Raw genomic sequence first — 19,898 nt, forward strand, 5'->3', positions numbered from 1 at the left:
CTGGTGTAAATGCAACCTAAATGCACCTACATACACTGTAGTTTGTTCAAAATGAATACAGTATGCGATAGAAAACGTTGAATATGCATGAAAAAAAAGTCAATTTGTCATATTACAATCTGCATCCACAAAAAAGCAGCTTGGCTAAGTACTCAGGTATTTCCTCCGTCTCCTTGCATTCACTTACTCAGAGCCTGTGGTCTTCCTGTTCTCGTCCGCTTATGCTTTTTACACCACATATTCTCATTGATTGGGGACATGGTCTCTGGGAAGAAATTATTAAGTGGTAATTTTACTTACTACATGTTCTGCTCTGAGGTTTTTGAAAAAGAAATACGTGTTTTTTAAAAATACCTACCTGTGTACATGTGGACAGGGCCTTCATGGCCAATTCCCAGCTGCTAGCCATTCCCTATCACACAGTGTGCTTCTTCTGAGAAACCAGCCACGCATCTTTTCAAACTGCTACTAATGTAACGTTACAACAGCTCAACATGTTGGAGGAGGATGCTTAATGTGATTTCTTTTACACACAGATGAAGGAGGGCCTGTTGGCTGGCATCACACTGACTGATAGGAAGAGGGAGGAACATACCTTTACAATTCTGAAACATAGGAAATGAAGAGAACTGCACAGTTGCATTGTGGGTATGTTATGCATCACTCTGCTGAAAGATCCAGTTTGGATCGTTTAAGAATTGAGGTGTTTATATTCAGATTTTATTCATCTTCATCTTCCTCTCCTTTTAGAAAGCTAACTACCACTCTCCCTCCGCCAAAACATCAGGTGTTATATGCCAACTTTGGCACTGGCAGATGGGTGCACCTCCCTACTTTGTGGGCTGGCATGGAAACAGTGGCTCTTTGTGAGACCATATAAGTGGCCCACCCAGGTAAGCTTTCTTCTTGCTATTAAACTGTCAGGCAAATGATTATTCCACCTATGGCATTTATTTCTGCTATTTTAGCCTTAAATGATTTAAGTGTTAAAGCACCATTGATGGCATGCTGTGTTTGATGGCACAAAGTAACTCCAAGTGTGGAGGACGTGAGTAAGTTGAAGAGGAGAGTGCCTGGTTGTTAACTTCTCTAGAATTTTGCATGTTCAGGAGTCTTTTAAAAGTTGAATTGTTTAAGAGTCTTAGAATATTTGGTACTTGAATTATGAAAATTTGGAGGTTCAATCGAGTAAAATTCATTTTCAAAACAAAGTAAAACTCACACGCAAAATTTCAGGTATTACAATGAATATGTTAAATTATACTTAACAAAAGATTACTCATTTTCACTCATTTTGATATAATATTATTAACAATTTTGCCAGTATTTGTATTTGTTTTTCTGAAATGCATAGATGATGGAAGATGCACAATCCCAAGCTGGATAGGTTTCCATACATTGCTTCAAGGTGATGGTATTCTGCAAAAGTCAACGTTGTATTATCTGCCAGTCACTGAGGCTTCACCAACAGATATGTCAACTGTAAACACCATTCTGAAGTAAAGTGTCCAAATTGCTGATCAGCTAGAACTGGACCACATAGTGTTGGTTTTTGACCAAGCAGTATATGCCAAAGCTCAGCAAATCCACTGGAAAGATGACAGCCTACATCTAGCCTAGGCATTCTATTAAAACGGTTTGGAGATGCAGGGCTGAAAGACATACTCATAGAGTCTGAAATTGTTGCCACAGCATCCATCAATTGGGTGATCAGTGGTCCTCACTACAACCACAGCATGAGGGCATGCAAACTTTTGTATGAGAGCCTGCAACGCATCCAATTTAACACATTCTTGGACTCTTTACCTCCAGAGGAGAAAAATGAGTGTATCAATGTCATCAATCAGATCAAATGTGTATTCCCAAAAAGAACAATTGATGTGTGAAAATGTGAAACTTGATAAAAATGTGAAGACTTTGTGAAAAGGCAAAGTGCAGAAAGGCCAACTTACGCCTTCTGGATTTCATACATTGACATGGTGCAGATACTGTTTGTTAGAGCAACAAGAGAATCAAACTGGCAGCTTCACCTGTCAACACTGCACTTGATGATGGCATGTTTTTTTGCCTATGATCATGTACATTATGCTAGGTATTTACCTTCATACTGGCTGGAAATGGTCAGTCTGCCCCTCACACATCTTTCTTGCCACAGTGAACTCCATGTCAAAGGCCAGTGGACTGTCCAACATCAAAGTGTCCACAGATTTGCTTTAATTGTTTGTAACCAGGCTATTGAGCAAACATGCAATAGACACTCCAAGACAAAAGGTGGCTGGATAGGGATGACACAGAATCGAGCTGCAGTGTATCGCTGGATATTGTCGCAGCATGAAAGGGCTGCCATAGCAAGACAGTGTGAGTCAATAGCAGGTAAATCTCCTGAAATACGGAAACAAAAAGACCTTGACAGCACACAAATTCATGCTGATGAAAAGGCTGTGACCAGAATCATATCCACCCTTGATTCCATGCTGAACCCTTTTGACACACACCAAGATGGCATTGTGTGCCTTAGCTCTGGGGCAGTTGCAACTGAAGAAATCCAGAAGGATTTGCTTGCAGCTCTAGAAATAGGAGAGAATGCTGTCAATGAGTTTATGTTCCAAAGGCTGTTAATGCCATCAATTGACATACTTGCTCCCATCAAAGCACAAAAACCGAAGACTTTCAGTGACCAGGCAAAGACAAAGAAAAAATCTGCTGCAGGCAAAGAAGTGACTCTACGTGCTGATAAGAAGCTATTCTCCAGACTACTCATCATTGGTCAAAGCAGAAAGATAGACCTGAGAGAAATTCTGTCCTACTCGTTGGGAATTGTTTCATATCCTTTAGCCAGTTCTGATGGTTCACTTGCTAAAACAAAGAAATCCACTCTTCTGGTTTTATTGGAGACCAAAGGTGTGGACTGCTTAGTTGACAAAGTTCCAGCAAATGGAGCTATTCTCTTTGATGGCATGGCAATCATTCAAGCCATTCGGTCTGTACCAAGTACATTTGGAGAGCTTGGTGAGACCATACCACAGCACATGATCAAGCTTGCTCTGAAGCACAAGTGTACATGGATTGACTGATGTGGCCGTGATTGTTGTAAGTTTGCAGAGAGCTTTACCATGTAGGTTGTATTTTTTCACTGGATTTAACAACAGAACAAGAATCATTGACATAGCTAAGGTGTCATCAGCTCTTGGCACTAGTGTGTGCTCAGCACTTATTGGGATCCATACATTCTCAAGTTGTGACTCTACAAGTGCCTTTTAGGGCAAGGGCAAAAGAAAGACATTTTCTGTTGCCTCAGAGAAAGAGGATTACCTGACTGCATTTACAAATCTGGGCAGCTGTTTTAACCTGGATCAGTCTACTTTTAAACTACTTTGCAAATATGTGTGCCAACTCTATGGCCAGACATCTGCCAAGAATGTGAACAATGCCAGATACAAAGCATTCTGCATGTCAACCTCAGCTTTGCCCAAACTATCCATGCGCCCAACAAGTGACGCCCTGTATCAGCACTGCAAAAGGGCAAACTACCAAGCAGCAATAATGAGGCACTCTCTGAAAAGTAAAATGTGTGCCCCTTCACCCAATGGCAATGAATAGCACTTTGAGAATGGAGAGTCAACAGTGACCCAGATGACTAAAATTCCTGTCCCTGAAAGTGTGTTGCAGGTAGTTTGCTGCAGTTGTAAGCAAGGCAAATGTGAGACAGGAAGATGCTCCTGTATGTCTGCAAGACTGTGTTGTACTGATTTATGTTGATGCCAAAATTTTTCAAAAGAAACAGAGCAAAATGCTACATGGGATGATGACTCTGATGACAGTGAAGTGGATTAATAATAGTACTGAGTAAGAGAAGAACGTTGGAGTGGAGATGGACTGCACCAACACATGCTGCTGATGAGGGTGTTTTGGAAGATGGAAAGTGTTGGATTTGGGATTGTGGAACACCTGCATGCACTAGCTGTAATGTATTCAATGCTAGAATGAACCATGCTGTGACCTTAACACGCGATTCTATACTATGTATTAACAGATTTTTAGCTGTATTGCATTTATTGTGGAATTGTCAAATTTTCTTCATTATTTAAAACTAAAGGAGTGCAGTAATTCATTTCAGCCACCTTGGACTAAAGTCTGTACATTTGTTTTCTCTCTCTGATTACACAGTGGCTGCTGAAAATGTTGATGTATAAAACATCATATTGTGTTTATGCTTCATTTTATTTGGCATCAATTTCTGAAGTTTAAGAAAACTTTTTAAATTAAGTTACAAGCAAAACCAGCAGCATATAATTTTCTTTTTTTTCGTTTTTTTTTTGGATTCACATTTCTATACATTCTATGCACTGTGGCAAAAAACTGCAGGGTATTTTATGGAGAACTTTAACGCAAGGACAATGAGGGTATTGTCTATTCAAAAACACATTTAAAAAGTAGTGCCCAGACGTGGGAACGAAAATCACTTTCTGAGCACTTTTTGCTAGTTCACCTTATGGCCTATTTAAACAGTGTATCGTCTTAACGTCGCGGCCACCGGCGTGTTTAAATTCGGTGAACACAGGAGAGCATTTCCAAACAGGTTTCTGTTCTCCGCGAACTTTAGGCTCAACTCACTAACAGTGTAAGGGGGCCGTTTTCATCAACACACAGGGTAGCTGGACAAAGGGGTACCGCTGAAATGAAGTATTTACACAAAATCATTCAAATGTAACTGTTCACAGAGGAAGTTCACCACAAACATTCGCCGCCTTCCCCTCCACTCCAACAGAGCGCAACTTCTGTGCAGTGGGGATCAGGCCTCTCACAGGAGCATGGAGAGATACTGACTTTCCTCTGTTTCAATAAACCTGTGATTGTAGAATAGATAGACAGCAGAATGTACACGACACAGAATGCACTACTGAAATGTAACATTTAAATTTAGATAGATTTTTTTTAAATACTTGATCAAAGGAAAACTATCAGTAAAATCAAACTGTAAAGGAAACAGCAATTTCGTGTTATTTAATAATTGCTAGTGTTAGCTTGCGTCTTTTTGTCTTCCTCACCTAGCAAGCCATTCCTGTCACCTGAATAATACATGCACTCTATTTTAACAACGACTTAATTGTGCTAAGTTTAAGGTACCACTAAAGTCATAAAACACAAAAAATTCTCTGTTGAATAATAAATGTCTAAATGTAAAAAATCAGCAAATAGAAAAATGTAAGCCGAGACACACATCATTTGTAATACATTTCTATCAAAGTGAGTTAATATGAGTTGTAATCTATTTGAAATATTAAGTTTAATTGTCAATATTAATACACCTTCATACACTATGTGGACAAAAGTTTTGGGAGACCTACACATTACACCCACAGGAGCTTTTATGACATCCCATTCTAAATCCATAGGCATTAATATGAAATTGATCCCTGCTTTGCAATTATAACTGCTGCTTCTGCTCTTGTGGGAAGCTATCTACAAGATTTTGGAGTGTCAATGGGAATTTTTGTTCATTTATTCAGAAGTTGGACAGATGTTGTACGGGAGGGCCTGGTTTGCATTCTCTGTTCTAGTTCATCCCAAAGGTGTTCAATGGGGTTGAGGTCAGGGCTCTATGCGGGACAGTCAAGTTCTTCTGCGCTAAACTCACCCAGCCATGCCTTTTGTGGACCTTGCTTTGCATGCAAGACAAAGTCAGTGCCACAGGGATTCATCATTCCACAGAATGTTTTGACAGCTCCAGAGTCCAGTGGCTGTTTGCTTTACACGTCTCCCCCTGTGCTTAATTTTATCCACCTGTTAGCAATGGGTATGACTGAAACACCTGAACTCAGTAATTAGGAGGTGTGGCCTTTTGTCTCATGCAGTATGTTGGACATTTTGATGCTTAACAATTTCCTTGTGGATTTTATTTTATTTGACTTTGACATGAAATTAACACCATGCAAGTTCCTCTTTGACAGTCTAAGAGGCTGACATTTGACCAAATCTGAAACCAAGGAGGCAGAGAAAGTTGAGTCAGAATGGGAAATCACCGAATTAAGTCTGAATAAAACACTTTTCCTTGGTCACATGTAAATGTGCTGTGCAGCATTAATTCTGCTATGGAACAGGGAGCCAAGAATCAGTATGGAAGCTGCTAAATGAAAAACCCTAACAAAACTTGAAATGGTCATCATCACCATCATCGTCGTTACCACTTAATCCAGATAGGGTCGCGGTAGCAGTTGGGAGAGCAGAGAATCCCAGATGACCCTGTCTCCCGCAACTTCCTCCAGCTCATTCCCAGGGATCCCAAGCTGCTCCCAGGCTAACTTGGAGATGTAATCCATCCAGTGGGTCTTGGGACGACCTTAATGCGGAGGAGTAGCGGCTCTACTCCAAGCTCCTCACCCTATTAAATAGTGTGTAGCCCTAGAGTGTAGCCCGCCACCCCTGCGAAGAAAGCTCATTTCCGCCACTTGTATTTGCGATCTCATTCACAGTGACTGCATTACTGCTGCCGCCTGTCCTAGCCTGCGGGCAATCTCATGATTCCTCTTCCCATCACTGGGAACAAGACCCCAAGATACTTAAACTCCTCCACCTGGGGCAAGTCCTTTCCCCTTACCTGGAGTGGGCATGCCATCCTTTTCCAGGCTAAGACCATGGACTCAGATTTGGATGTGATGATCTGCATACCAACCATTTCACACTTAGCTGCAAACCACTCCAGTGAGCGCTGGAGGCATCCATGTGATTCAGCCAAAAGAACAACATATGCAAATAGCAGAGACACCACCCTCCAGCCTCCACACATAATGCCCTCCTGACCTTGGCTACACCTTGACACCCTGTCCATGAATATCACAAACAGGAGTGGAGACAGGTTACAACCCTGGTGGAGCCCAACGTGAATTCAGAAAGGGTTCGACTTATTGCTGAGTATACAAACACAGCTATCACTCTGGGAGTACTGAGATCGAATGGCCTGGAGTAGTGCTGAGCAGTGTGATACCCTGATAATTGGCACACACCCTCCGGTCCCCATTTTTAAAAATGGGGACCACCACCCTGGTCTGCCAGTCCAACGGTACTGTTCCTGAGGTCCATGCAATATTGCAGAAGCACGTCAGCCACGACAGCCCCACAATATCCAGAGCCTTAAGCATCTCTGGACGAATCTCTTCCACCCCCACTGCCTTGCCACTGAAGAGCTTGCCAACTACCTCAGTGACCTCCACCAGGGAAATGGAGCTGACACACCAGAGGCCTCCGGCCCTGTCTCCTGTGAGGGAGACATGTCTCCCGGATTAAGGAGTTCTTCAAAATGCTCCTTCCACCGACTGACAATATCCTTATTTGAAGTCAGAGTTTCTTCACCCTTGCTGAATACAGCTTGGGCGCAGCCACCCCGACCACTCCTGAGTCGCCGGACAGTTGTCCAGAACCTCCTTGAAGCCGACTGAAAGTCTTTTTCCATGGCTTCACCAAATTCCTCCCATGCCCTGGATTTTGCTTCTGCCACCGTTGCGGCTGTCACATTTTTTTTGTCTGTCGGTACCTCTCTGCTGGGCTGGGAGTCCTTCAGGCCATTCAGTCCCTAAAGGCCTCTTTCTTCAGCTTGATGGCCTCCCTCACCACTGGTGTCCACCAGGGGGTTCTTAGTTGAAACAGTAAATTCAGAAATTCAAGAACCTTGGCTTGAAACGCATGTGTATGATGACCTTTTGAGCTATTGGAATTCATGCGCAGACGTTTCTGTAAATTTGTCCTTTTTTCTCCAGCACTGTTGCTGCACTGTCCCTCATTTAGATTTCTGGTGAGAAAGGTGCTGTGAATCTGAGGAAAGATTTGGTAGAGAACTATATGAACAGTCTAGGTTGTGTGGTGCATATGTGTGTGTGTGTGTGTGTGTGTGTCTGTGTTTTGGGTGTATTTTGATTTCAGTTCCAACCCTTCAGAACCCTGCAGAAACAGCTCCTGCCAAGCCAGGCATGTTTTTTTTTTTTTTTTTTTTTTTGCTGTAATCACAAAAAATCTGTGAGACATATTTCAAAAAACTTTGATCTCTATTGGTGAGGCTGGAGAGGCTAGTGATTAAAATACATAGCAAAGCAATATGAGTGTTTAAATGCGAATTTAGGTGACTTGGCATGAAGTTTTAACATCAGTCTTCAGTTTGTCTTTTTTCTTATCCAGGTCTTCTCTCGTTTTAGAGTTCAAAGCTTGGTTTGATTGGCCTACATGTGACTTGAGGATATGACAAGCTTTGAAGTTCAAATTACAGTTTGAACTCAGAAGAGGTTTGGAAGTCGGGGCGGTATTTGGAACTCAGGGAGATGAACAATGCTACTTTGTCAAGGGGAAGGTCAAAGAAAAAGTTCTGCAGCTTTAGTATAATACATTTTTTAAATGGTACAACCTGTTATTGTGTTTGGGATTACTTAAATGAAGGGTGGTCTCTGATGTTTGCATAGTACTGTATTAGCCAAACCAGATATTGGACGTAAATGATTACCTTTAGAGACCACAAGCTTTCTGTAGGAAACCTGAGTTGTATCTGGAATCAGTCCTAGAACATGTGTTAAACCATTAGAATGTGATATCAACCCATAAGAAAAACACCAAATACCATCACCGACTATTGGACCACCATGAGGAACCAAAGGAAACTTTTAATGGTTTCTATGATTTTTTTTGTTTGTTTGTTTTCAGTGTGTTGCTAGTGCAGTTCACAATTGTCAGGTGAACATGCAAGCTTTCTTAGTGTATCCAAAGCAGCTTAGTCTTGAACATAACATATGAACTTGAACCTATTAAAATCAAATACACTAAAACATGTTAGTAAGAGAAAGTGCCAGATGCCGACGAGAGCCGTTATCTGAAGTCAGTTGACTCTCTTTAATTATGCATATTCATAGAGCTTCACTCTTAATGAGTGCTGAGGTTTAGGGATGCTCCTATACCATTTTTAGTGGTTTCTTGGGCATAACAATAATATATAAAAATATAAGAAGCTCATGGTAGGAATGTGCTCTCTTGAAAAGGGACTTTGAGCAAAACATTTTGTTTAGTGTAAAAATGTTGTGTTATTTGTGTTTTGAGGTGCGGGTTTCTAGTTATTGTGTTTTATGTTGGTGGTTGGTTTACTGTCAGAGTGAAGCCTGTGGCTAGCGGTGACCTCCACCTCACCTGCCTGTCTGCATTGTTTTTTTGATAAAGGGCAGTTCTCATGTTAATCTCATGATGGAATCATGGCCTCCCCTTTCTTTTACTCTATACTGAGGCTGTAATATTTAGCCATTTATTATCCGACATAGCGGATTTTTTGTGTTTTATGACTTAAACTTGGCATAATTAAGTCATTATTTTAACAATGACTTCAGGTGACCGGAATGGCTTGCTAGGTGAGGAAGACAAAAAGATGCAAGGTAAAGCTAGCAAATATTAAATAACATGAAATTGCTGTTTTCTTTACAGTTTGATTTTACTGATACTCCTAAATCAGTTTTCAGATCTGTCTTGTAGTTCTCCAGATTTGAAGCGCTGGCTGCACACTAAAAAATATGCTTAGCCACTTGCCAATTTTTGCAGTTTTACGTCTTTTTAGGGGAACTGTCAACTTTTCATTTGAATGAACCGAATTTCAGACACCTCAATCATTTTCATGCTGTAGAGTGTAGAGATTTGGTCTCTAGGAGAACACAACACTACAAATAGTGTCAACATGATGGTGGAAATCAAGGCCAGTGAGGATCAAAAAAATCTTTATTAGCACGATCATGTTAAGTTTGTGTTGCCAAAGCATTAAACTGTCTCAATGGTCAATACAGTAAAACACACTCACTTATATACAGAGCTAAATACATCATATATTTATTACTTTGCTTAACCATTTACATTTAATATATATATATATATATATATATATATATATATATATATATATATATATATATATATGTATAAGTTAATTTTATATACCTCTCACATTTCTGCAAATATTTATTATACCTTTTCATGGGAAAACACTATAGAAATGAAATTTGGATATAACTGATATAACTTAAAATAGTCAGTGTACAGCTTGTATAGCAGTATAGAGGTCGTTATTGAGTTGGAAAACTGCTATACGGCGCAGTTTCCAAAGGGAGGGGATCATGCTCTGCTTCAGAATGTCACAGTACATGTTGGAATTCATGTTAGTCATGTCTATAATATGTGCTGTCTGTAAACACAGTGAATCTGTCTCATATGCCATGTCAATATGTAAATAGATGTACTTTTTTACTTTATTTTATTTCTCTTGTACTTTAACTTATGTCTAGATTTATTTCTTTTTTGTATTTTTCTGCATAGCTTATTTAAGCTTATGTGTAATTATATGTCTTGCTACTGAAACACTGCAATTTCCCTCCGGGATCAATAAAGTTCTATCTATCTATGTTTCCCTCAATGAACCGCAGCTCCCCAGTGTGGGCAGCACTGATGCAACTCCAGACCATGATGCTACCACCACCATGCTTAAGTGTAGGCAAGAGACAGTTGTCTTGGTACTCCTCACCAGGGAGCCACCACACATGCTGGACACCATCTGAGCCAAACAAGTTTATCCTGGTCTCATCAGACCACAGGACGTGGTTCCGGTAAACTTCTTTGGTCGACCCTGGCGAGGCCTGTTCAGAGTGGAACTTGTACTGGTAAACCGCTGTATGACCTTGGCCACCATGCTACAGGTCAGTTTCAGGGTGTTAGCAGTCTTCTTATAGCCTAGGCGTCTTTTTGGAGAGCGTCAATTCTATTCCTCACATCCTCAGAGAGTTCTTTGCCATGAGGTGCCATGTTGAATATCCAGTGGCCAGTATGAGTGAATTGTACCCAAGACACCAAATTTAACAGCCCTGCTCTCCATTCCCACCTGGAACCTTGTAACTCTAACGAGTCACACGACACCAGGGAGGGACAGTAAATCTGTACTGCTGTACAAGCTGTACACTGACCACTTTAAGTTATATCAGTTATATCCAAGTTTAATTTCTATAGCGTTGTCAGATGAAAAGATAGAATAAAATATTTGCAGAAATGTGGGGGGTGTACTCACTTTTGCGTGATACTGTGTGTGTGTGGTCTTGCGATGGACTGGCGACCTGTCCAGGTTGTATCCTGCCTTCCGCCAGATGACTGGGATAGGCTCCAGCCCCCCCCACAACCCTGAGGGAGAAGGAGCTTAGAAGATGTGTGTGTGTGTGTATATATATAATATAACTGTCAAAAAAGAATAGCACATAGCACAATGGAATAACCCCTTTATAGACTTTTCAGAATATACAGTTTTCACAGTTTTCAGCATTACTTTTCATTGCTATTCATGATGCCAGGGCCATCATATAAAGGTGAATGTTAGGATGCTTCTAAGGGCCTGTGACTAACAGGGGCCTTAAAAAATTCTTAGAATATTATTTTTTTTATTAAATTATTAACCTATAATAGAATAGAATATTTTATTTACGATGTAAATACAACAACACAGCCTCCCCTCTATTTACATAATTAATTGGTCTGGAAGTGCCAGTAGAGCATCATGTCTCAGGTTCCTAAAGAAAAATCTGGCCTTTATAAACCAGAAGAAAGAAATTAAAGACAATAGAAAGAAAATGTTTCACATTTCACAAGAAAAGTGGGTGTAGTCTGAGTGGTGTAAATGAACTTAGTTCATAGTGAAATCAGCTACTTTTGCCTCCCTAATGTTAGTCACTTAATATCTGTTTACATTTCGCTCCTCTTTAGCCATCTTGTAATCAGTGCACCAAACGTTTAGCAAGCTATTCACACTAAATCAGCTGATGCTGCTCCTGCCTGGGGCCAGGCCCAATAGATGGATCATCAGGCTCAGCAGCCCTGTCTCCTGTCCATAACCCTACAAATGAACCAGCCCTACTCCCAACTAAAGGAGCTGAGCAGCATTGTCTTGGATGTCAGTTGGTATTATATTGTAATATATAATTATAATAATTATTATATTTTAATAAATGAAAGGTTCTATTGGAGTTTACTATGGAATAAAGGAAAAATGATTAATAATAAGCGTGCAAACAATTGTGTTTTGCAAATGTGTGTGTTTTGCTGTTTTTTTAAAAATAAATACACATCTTCATATTTGAGATTTAGAGGTAAGCAAAGTAAGAACAGCGCAGATGCTAACAGCCTAGCCTGCTAACCAGCGCTTAACCCCATGTACGTCTCAAAGAAAAACACTTTGAAATCCAGATTTTTAACAATTAATCACATTTCAGAAACTATGGAAAATACACATAAGCGTATTACTTATTTATTTATATATTTATTTTACAAAATAATTTTTAATAGTTTTTATATTATTTTCTTTTGGCTTTTCTGCTTAACAGATGGGTTCTGTTGACTGTCAGAGTCTGACTCCATATTTGTTACAGAACACCCACTTTTCACAAGCCAATCAAATCATGAAGAATAAAATCAGGTCCTGGTTATGTGGTGTCCTATAATGAGGCCCAGGATCCCTGGTGGAGCCCCTTTCTAAGACACATAAGGGTTTCAGGTATAGTTTGTGAGATCTTTGCTGCATTTTAACACAAACTATGCATATACATTTACATTTACAGCATTTGGCTGACGCTGTTATCCATAGCGACTTACAATTTTTGATCATTTTTACATAAGTAGGCAAAGGTGGTGTTAGGAGTCTTGCCCAAGGACTTATTGGTATAGTGTAGGGTGTTTACCCAGGTGGGGGATTGAACCCCAGTCTACAGCATAGAAGGCAGAGGTGTTAACCACTACACTAACCAACCATAGGTACAGGTATACAGCACATGTACTGTAATACATCGCTTTACATAAGTTCAACATTTAAGTAGTAATGTTGTCTTTAACATTAGTGTTTTTTTATATGTGTGTGTGATTATAGCCGAAATTATTTTGCACACATTCATGCTAAAATACAAAGTGAATGATCAAAATGAACCCAGATGTCTGTGTAGCACAATTATGTATGCTGGCCCACTGTCAGTTTTGTAATTCTGACTTTCCTTTCTCGGTTCTTGGTTTCCTTTCTGGCAGGGGTGCTGTCTGGCAAGTCTGTTCCTTTTGCTCCGTCTTTCCACTAAAGAATTAACTCGGGCCTGGAAGCAGAGACAAAAGTGATGGCAACTGATGGGAATAGATAAGTGCAGTGAACAGTGTCAGGTTATGCGTTTATATCAGGGTGTCTAAAGAGTGGGTGAACAGTTGAAAACAGCTGAATCATTCCGTGTCAAAAACGGCGTAATGAGACTTACTGCTTCTCATTTGAACAAACGCACATACGTTGCATCTCTCACTCTTCTGTCACTGCCTTCTCACCCGGCTTTGGAAGTAACTCACAGTACTGATGTTCACACCAAATACCCATTTTTTTAAATATATCTGACTGCTGTTTAGGGGTAGATCTTCATAGTGTTTTTAAAAGTCACCTACATGCTTAAAATACAGGAAAGATACATTTTTCTTAAATGGTTCTTGGCTTGGGTGTATGATAGAACAATAATCTAGAACGTTTGTCATGTTGAAGTTCTTTTTGTAAAAAATCCATAAGAGTGTTCAGTTCAGTGCTAAATCAGTGTGGAAGAATTTTAAAGGGGAGCTCTGTATTGCCAGGTCAAAGGATGTTGGTTTTTAAGAACTGATGTTCTCACATGTTTTGGAGAAAAATCTTGTTTGATTTGGCACCTGAAAGGTAATGCATTTTTCTTCCTGTCCTTCTCTCTTTTTGGTGGTTGTCAAGCATCCTCCTTCATCTGCTTTCCCTCTTAGTGCAACCTATAATCAAAGCACCCACCCATTGGCCATCTCCTGCATATTGTTGATGAAATTGGTTGATGTGATGTAAGGATATCAAGGAGCCTATGGTTTATGCAGTTAAATTTTCCCATCCTCCAGCTCCCCCTCTTTCTGGCTTGCAGCTGACAGTCACACTCATGAAGACAGTCTGAACAGACAGGGAAACGTCTGGTTTGGGAATTTGTCTACAGCAGGGTGTGTGTGAGTGAGAGAATGTTTGTGTCTGTGTGTGTGTGTGTGTGTGTGTGTGTGTGTGTGTGTGTGTGTGTGTGTGCGCACACGTGTGTATGGGAGAGTGGAGAATCTGTTTGGGGAAGCTTCGTCCCTTTAGCTTGCCCATGCCAATGCAAACTGTTACCCTCTGAGGTTGGCAAACAACACCCGGCGCCATGGGCTGAGACCAAACTGCCGTATTTGCTTTTTCAGGGCTGCTGGGGAGGTGTGGGGCAGTGCTGAGGTTGGAGGTAGGTGGCTAGCCTCCTTTCAGTTGTCACAAATGGTATAGGCTTGACTTTGAACTGTAGAAAGGGGAACTTGATTAAATCCCACCTGTGCCCTGCTGCAGAAGCAGGAGAGGGTGGAGATGAAGCCGTTAGCTGTCTTGCCACTGGCACCGCCCTGTGTTTGTATACATCTGTGTCTTATTTCCCTCTCTAGCACAATCAGTCCAGAAAGCTAAGCAGGCATGACCGCATTTGGCAACTTCCAAGGACTTTGGCAAAGTTAGAGAAGGAGAGGGCTGAGGAGTGGAGAGAGGGTGGGAGAAGAGGGGTGCTGAGCATGTGTTTGCATTTATGTGCATATGTGTTTTTGTTTTTCATACATTTTCAGGACAAAAATGTGTCAACTTTGTAGGAAAGCCAAAATAAATAAGGGAAACATAACCTGCGATCTCAAGATGTTAAAAATGCTCCTGATTTTGTAAAATGCCTTTTTTTTTTTTTTTTCCTTTTTTTTTTTTACAGGTACGTGTTTTTTGGGGGGTGGGCAAAACCACTTATTTTTGTTTCTGATGGTAAGGTTCACATGTCACTTACAAAAAGCTGTGTGAGTGAATGATCCAACAGTTGAATAAAAAAGTGTTGTTTATTACAAGATTCAGAGAATCTGGAGAAACCTCTGCATAAAGGGCAAGGCTGAAAACAACTATTGATTTGATCCTTCAAATGACAGTGCATTAAGAACCAAAATGCTTCTGTGAAGAATATAACTACATGGGATCGGAATACTGTAGAAAACCCTTGTTAGTACACAGTTTGTTGTTACATCTACAAATGCAAGTTAGGACTAGGGGTGCACAGATACGTTCTTCCCTTTCAATAACAATACCTGAACTTTGAGCATTGGCTGATACTGACAAGTCCTGATATTTATATGGTTCCACTTATAATATATATATATATATATAAGTTGAAAACATGTAACAATTTCAAGACCTGAAGAATAACCTATTTTTGTTGATTTGCTATGTATAGTCAGTATTGCTAGCATATGTGTCACACTTAGTCAGCCAGTACACTGTCAGTTACACACTTCATTTACTGGGAGTGCACTAGCTTGCCACCAGGTACCCTGGGGAAGCATAAAGAGAGATGGCATGACGGAAAGCGTGGTGATGCCAAACTTGACTGTGGGAGCCGACTGTGTTTTCTTTGTTTGGTGTGGGGAATTTGTATGGAAATGACAGGCTTGTGTTCCCTATCCTTGAGAGACTTTGCTTGAACTAGTCTGGAGTGGTAGAGGAAAACTGGTTTTCCCCCATGAACACTCATTCACATTAGCTTTGTACATACTGGTAAATACATCACCTGCACACACTTAGGTCAGCGGTTTCGATTGAGTTTATTGTGAAGTTTAAGAACCCTAGACCAAAACAAGACTAGAACCCTAGACTAGAACAAAAATTTTGTAGTAGTTAAGTAGTAGTTAACCCTCAACAGTTTGGGGCTCGTCCCAGTGTGTTAATAATAGTAAGTTTAGAGTAGGCGACGTTAGTCGAGCAGAGTTTGGTCAGTGGATGAGGTTTACCAGCCAGAAGAGATGCTTTAGTCCATTGACTGTGTTTGTGGTACCTCATTAGCTTAGGCTTGTCCTTTTGTATAACATAAGGAGTTGCCATTTGGGTATATCTTTGGTTTCACTGTGTTGTTACCAGAGAACTTGTTAAAATGCTTTAATTTGCCCACTTTTAAATTTACATTTAAATTGCTGGCTGGATTGATTACTTTGCTTTTAGAGGGGTACCTGTTTGTTTGGGTGCCAAGTTAATACGTTAAGAGTCATTATGGTGGCATTTGATGTGCAAGAGGTTTGCAGTGGTGATTTTGATCATAGTTATCTATGGAAATTGAAAAAGGAACATCTAGATGTGATGGCACAATATTTGCAAGCAGACAGAGAGGTCACTGTTGCAACATCTGAGCTAGTTGAGGGACTTACAGAATGAGGAGCGAAAACAAAATGAAACATGAGAAACAACAGCAAAAAGAAAGGCAAGCTCATCAGGCATGGGTAGAACAAGAGTGTCTCGTCAGAGTTAGCTCGGATAGCTTTGAAGCAGTAGAAACCTAAAGCTACAAATAGTCAGAAGAAGCGAAAACATGGCTTGTGTTTTGAATTTAATAGTAGTTAATGCCTAAATTCGGTGAGGATGATATGGGTTTGTTTTTTGACTCTTTTAAGAACGTAAGAACTGAAATGGCCAAAGAAAAAGGCCTTGGCTGGTTCAAAGTGTGTTGATGGGAAAGGCTCAGGAGGCAAATGCTGACTTAACCAGTCAAAAGAGTATAAATCAGTGGAAAAAGCAGTTGTGGCAGGTTATGAGATGGTACCAGAGGCTTATCTTCAGATGTTTAGATCTATTTACTGTCAGCAGGGTGATACATACATGGATGTTGCTCAGCAGCAGGAAGTGGCATTCGATAGATTGCTAGCAGTCTGTGAAGGTGAAGAAGGCAGCCAGGAGGGCTGAGCTGAGATCAGGGTTGCCACCTTTTAAGTCCGATAGCCTGAGGAGGGTAGGCAAGTTTCTCGTTCTGAAGTTTTGTGTCATTATTGTAAGAGGCCCTGCCGTATAAAATCAGATTGTCTAGTTCTTGCTGAAAAGGAAGGAAGCAAGCCTGTAGCTCTTGTTGCAGCTGAAACAGTGGTGAGGTCAGAATTTTTTTTCCTGTGGTACTGTGGCTGTCTTGCTAGAGGGGGAGGTGGTGCCAGTGACCATATTAAAGGGTACTGCTTTGTTTTTATTACTAGAAAAAGTTTTGGAGTAGCCTGAACATGTGCAGGTGCTGGTGCATCCACTTTAGTGAAGGTTTGGGTAGTCAGTTTGAAACTGTTTCATTATACATCCTTTATTTGAAGTCTAATGTGGTTAATAGCCTGAGCACTGTTAGAAAGTCCTGCCTCTGTCAGTAGAGGGGATGACTTTCCTTATAAGTAATGACATGGCTGGATCTCAAGTGTGTTTGAAAACCGGTGCCTTGTGAGATACCAGACACAGTCTCTTTAGAAAGAGAATACCCAGAAGTATATTTTTGGCTTGTATGGTGACACATTCAAAACCAAACCAGATAAGTTTGTGCATCTCTATATTAATTTTATGAAAGTAAATAGTGTTTCCCATAATGAGACTATAGAGGATTGTCTTTATTTGACTGATTTTCACAGCTTCTCTGGGTATAACGAGCGCAACGTACACCACAAGGCTGAGGTTGACTTTATCCGCCAGCTTCCTATTTGAATTTTCTGTTCCACCTTAAATGGTGCAGTAGTGAGGTGCTGGAACATAACTGCTGCACTGTTTAAGGTGGAAAGGAAAATTCAAATAAGAAGCTGCTGGCAAAAACACCAGCTTTGTACATTCACTATAATTTTGTTGTCTTTTCTGTACACTTTGTTCAGTTTGGTTGATTTGTATTCTGTTGTCTAAGTTCAAACTAGCAATTGTTTTTTGTTGGCTGAGCTAGTTTTTATTTTAATACTGAGTACCCAATGTTCCCAAAAATCATCCAAATGATCTTACATTTTTTAAATTATTATTTTTTTTTTTTTTCATGTGTAGTTGCACTACTCTTTGTGTATACAGTATGGCTGGCGGCTGTATGTATAATATGCATAACCAAATTAAAGTGCACCAACCACAGCAGGTCTGAAAGCACCTCTCAGCCAAAATGGAGGTTTTGATTGGCTCTGTTGCTCAGTTTTTCTCTGCCTGTTCGTGCAGGTCAGGGCTTAATGCAGTTTAGGGAAAGCAGAGGTTTTCATGTGCGTCCTGAACTCAAAAAGAAATAAACCTTCGCCACAGTATTGAAAAGTGGTGGGGCAAATACCTATTATCCATATTTTAAGGCTGAAGTAAATGCAAAATATTTAAATTATGCAAAATAGTTAAAAACAGAACTTAACAATATATAGATACATCAGTTGTCTGTCCATGTAAGCATGCAACAGCTTCTCTGGCTCTGAGAAAATGCTGCTGTTTTTTCACATCTGAATTTCTCAAGTTATTTGTCTGTCATTTGTCTTCACTCATGCTACATCTCAGTGTCAGACTCTGCTGAAGTTTAGTAAATATTACCCATTCAGTGTCAGTAGAAGAAGAAGAAGTACCCGTCACTGCATGATGCATCTGACTAATGGATCTGCAGTGTGGACACACAGGACTGACTAGTGGGCTGACATGCTAGTGGATAAATCAAGACTAAAGGCTATCATTACCCCAAGAGACTGGCATTTTCTTACATATTTCTTACACATTTCTGTTACATACAACAACAGCATGCAGTAGCGTTAACTCAGACTGTAACTGACTACAAAATGGGAGATCAGGGATTACTGAAAGAAGCATGACTCAGGTTTTGAGGTGTGTTGAAAAGGTTACTGTGTTTTACATGTTTTGTCATCTAGTGTGTTTGTAAAATATTAGTGGTAAGAAGACTTCCGACTGTTGTATCATCCACAACTTCTGCCACATCACAAAATACTGGCATTACATATTTTACAATGATCATTTTTAATGCTACTGGTCAACCCACACCACCAACATGTTTTGAAGTTCCTGTTGTGAAGTTCTTTCTACTGTCAGCAATTGTCTCATGGTTTAAGTGCCAAAATCGGTGCCAATATTGTATAAGTTTTGATGCAACCCTAGTTAAGACTCCGCTATGCAAATACTGTTCAGACATGCCACCAACTTCTCTGGACTAAAGCTCATCTGAGAGGAACTGACCCAATTTGGAAATGAGTGCTGTGGTGTGATGAGTCCAGCTTTCCAAGTCCACCTTTTTGTGAAATAATGAGCCTCTTCTTCTCTGGGCCAAAGAGGAAAAGGACCGTCCCAATTGTTACCTATAAAAAGTTCAACACCACCATCTGTCATAGAGTAGGGGTGTGATAGTGGCAAAAACTCCAGCAGGAACAATGTGTCTAATCCACTCATACCAGCAAAATACACACACATACATAACATGTCACCACCAATGTCACTGCAGATTTGAGAATGAACCACCAACCAAATGTTCTGTTGTGGTTATGATGGGTTCCCAGCCTTTAAGGGAACAGGGTAAAAGGGGGCAATAAGGTATTCAGAGAAACCGATGGACCATCAGACGTAATTGTAGAACTACAAAGTGCACCCTTCTCAACAGTCTGAGATCATGTTAGTCCAGATTGTTGTTGAGAGCTAACGTTAGAGCTCATGGGGCAGTCATGGGCTGGAGGTTAGGGAGACGGCCCTGTGACTGGAAGGTCACTGCTTCAAGCCCCACAGCCAACAGTACATGACTGTGGTATCCTTGAGCAAGGCACCTAACCCCCAGTTTAACATGAGACATGGGCGTAATTCCGAACCTCACAAAAAAGACAGACTTGCCTGCAATCTAATTCTTTTAATCACCTGGAAATGGTTGGGCCTGCTCAAGCCATGAGGCCCATGGTTGAACAGGTCATGATAATGTCATGTTCATGATGATGTTTAGGTTTTATAAGTTGATGGAATGGGCACTGCATCAACTGGTATCAGTCAATATCCACATAAAGAGGAGTGAAAGTGAGGGAGAGCGCCTCAGAGGAGTCCA

The sequence above is a fragment of the Pygocentrus nattereri genome, chromosome 29, assembly GCF_015220715.1.
Source record: "Pygocentrus nattereri isolate fPygNat1 chromosome 29, fPygNat1.pri, whole genome shotgun sequence".
Taxonomy (NCBI): domain Eukaryota; kingdom Metazoa; phylum Chordata; class Actinopteri; order Characiformes; family Serrasalmidae; genus Pygocentrus; species Pygocentrus nattereri.